Below are 3,131 nucleotides of genomic sequence, written 5' to 3' on the forward strand. Positions count from 1 at the left end.
AGACCCGTCCGGGCTACCCCCGCCACGTGCGTGGCCAGCGCTGCCCGTCGGAGACCCTCAGAGGGCATATACCTTGGTTTTTGAAAAGGAGGTCATTCGTTCATTGATTCATTCAACCAACCACCCTGGCCAGTGTGCTGAGCACCTGCGGCGCCAGCCCAGCGCGGCTGGGGCAGCGTACGGTGTCATAAATGCCACAGTGCCAGCGTGCCCAGGAAGCCGCAGGAGCACAGAAGGGAGGGATTCAACGCTTTCAGAGCAGGGACAATCGTCTAGGAGAGGGCGACTGTACAGCTCACCGCCCGACCCGGGCGATGGCACGTCTGAGGGTGGTGAGTTCCCGGGGCAGCGGGTGCAAACCAGAACTGTCCCAGGCGAGGGGATGTCTGGTCACCCTCGCTCTGCACAGTGCTTGGGGGTCCCCATCCCGAACCTAAGGGTCCTGAGCCTCAGACAGTGAGTAGCACAGAGGTTCTAGAAAGTTCTGTGTCTTTAACGGGGGGTTGGGACATGGGACTGGAAACGTCCATTCAGACTCAGTCATTAAAGGCTGTCAGACACCATGCCAAACATTTCTGCTCTTATTCCTCTGGAATTAGGTATAATGCTAGAAAAATCATTACTGTCACATCAACAGGACAAACACACGACATAAAAGAAAAGGACGAAAAGGGAAAGTATATAATCATATTAGAGGACGGAAAACGTTACTTTGTAAAATCCAGGACTGCTACTAACAAAAGAGTAGACTGTGAACTGAGATAAGAATATTTTCTTAATACAATAATGATTTCTACTCCAAAATGCCAGTTACCATTACACATAATAAACATTGCAGTTAGAATTGTGAATGGAAAATATCCTGTGCACATTTTATACAAATATAGGTATATAGACACACACACGGTGGGCACGTGTATGTATATTTTATATACTTGAAAATAAATTTAGTAAGAACTATGTAACACTTATGAGAAAACAGTGTTAACAATCACTAAGACAGAGACAATTTTAATAATTAGAATTATAGAGCATTTTGTTGAGGCAGAGATAAAATTATAACGAAGTCCAATCCTGGGGCACCTGGTGGCTAGTCGGTTAAGCGTCCGACGTCGGCTCAGGTCATGATGTCACAGTCTGTGAGTTCGAGCCCCGCATCGGGCTCTGTGCTGACAGCTCAGAGTCTGGAGCTGCTTCGGATTCTGTGTCTCCCTCTCTCTCTGCCCCTCCCCTGCTCATAAAAACAAATGAACATTAAAAATTTTTAAATAAAAATAAAATAAGGAAGTCCAATCCCAATAAAAATCATAATCAAATTCTGTAACAATTTTTTTATTTGCAATTTGGGGGAAAACAAATGCACAGGGGAGAAAACCAAGACAGTCATGAAACAGAAGCGGCGAGAGGGACTCGGGCCGCCGCGTGTCGGTGTCCCCGCCAGGCCGCGCAGGTCCTGCGATGACAGGCTGGACACAAAAGTGACCACAGTAAAAACACCCATTTTTGGGAAACCTCAGTGGAATGTGTGGCAGCCAGAAAGTGACCACAACGGCAGCTCTGGGGCCCCGAGCGGGTGATGGGGGCCTGCACTCGAAGGCGCTGCTGGTCAACACCCCAGCCCCTGCCCGGCCGTGGGGGGGGGCTGCGTGACCAGCTCTGCAGGGCCGCAGGGGAGTGACACCGGCCGCTTCCAGCCCCAAACACAGAAGAGCCTGGTGGGACTGCGGGGCGCCGTCCCTATGGCCACTGGACAGGCAGTGTGGCCAAAGCCCCGGCAGCGACCCCGGGACGGATCAGCCGCTGCTGCACGACCCAGCCTCTCCAGACGGATCCGACCGGGCACCCTGACGTCAGCCCTTCAAGCAGCAGTTCTCAGACGGCACGGGTCACCTGGGAGCTTAGAAGACTGCCCGTCCCCAGGCCACCCTGCCCCGAGAGCTCCTGACCTCCCAGCCGGAAACCGCTGCCTTCTGCTAGGAAGCTAGGTGCCCTGTAAGCACGTTCACACGTGGCTCCCGGTGGGTGGGCATCTGTGGCGCACGCTGGCTGCTTCCGCACGCCTGTTTGCACTACGGCTTCTGCCTGCACGCTGCCCCCAGCCTGCCCACGGCTGCGGGTTCTCGGGAAGCTGTGTGTGCTCCGGGGAGGATTTGGTGACAGGCATGCCGAGGCTGAGACCCAGGGGAAACACCTTCCTTGCCCCGTGAGAGGCGCCTCTCCCAATCTGCAAGCAGGGCCACTGTGAGGAAACTGAGCCTGGAAGGGGCAGCCAGTGTCCTGCACAGAAAGCTCGTCGGAACCCAGGCCCTCTGGGCCTCTGGAAGTGGCTGAACCTGCCCCACTGTGTTCTGAGTCACCCCCTGTTGGGGTCACCTGGGCTCTGGGTGGGGCTCCCCATGCAGGGAGGGAGCATCCCGGACCCCGGATTCCAGGGAGTCAGAGTCACTGAGCTCTCACGGTGGCGTTGCCGGGGCCCCACCGCCCCTCGCCCTCGTCACATCAACGCGGGGGCGGTGGAAGGTCAATACGGAGGCCCTGCTCCAGGCGGGAGTGGAGGGCGTCCACGTGACGGTCCCCCAGCCTGTGTATGAAGGGAAGCCTGAGTTTGCCAGACGCCCAGGAAAGCCCGGCTGCAGAAGGCTGGCTGGCGACAGGTGCGTGGGGGCAACGGCGGCCACCCAGGCTGGGAGCAGAGACTGGCCGCGGGCAGGGCTGGAGGGAGCAGAGGAAGGGTGTGGACGGGGCAGAGCAGGGTGTGGTCGGGGGAGCGTCCGGGTCAGAGGCTCGGTCACCATCACCACCCCAGGAAGTGAGACATCCAAACAGCAGAGCCAGGGGGCAATTTCAGGCCGGCGGGTTGACGAGGAGGCCAGCCAGGAGCCGGGCCGCGCCTGAGGTGCTCACGGTGCAAGGACTGGGTGCCCTCATTGCGGTAAAATACTGAGCACAGTGCCAGCCCAGAGTGGAGACTGGACTGGCCCTCCTCCTCCTCAATCCCCCCCACCCCCGGTGCCCTGCTGAAGGGCCAGAGTAGGGCATTGGGGCGGGCAGGCCTCCGGGTGAGCCGAAGGGGGGGGGCCAGACGGCGGCCGCGGCTGGCGGCGGGCTGCACAGCACTGAGCTCAGCCCCC

Source organism: Crocuta crocuta, unplaced genomic scaffold (genome assembly GCF_008692635.1).
Source record: "Crocuta crocuta isolate KB4526 unplaced genomic scaffold, BGI_CrCroc_1.0 scaffold7, whole genome shotgun sequence".
Lineage (NCBI taxonomy): Eukaryota > Metazoa > Chordata > Mammalia > Carnivora > Hyaenidae > Crocuta > Crocuta crocuta.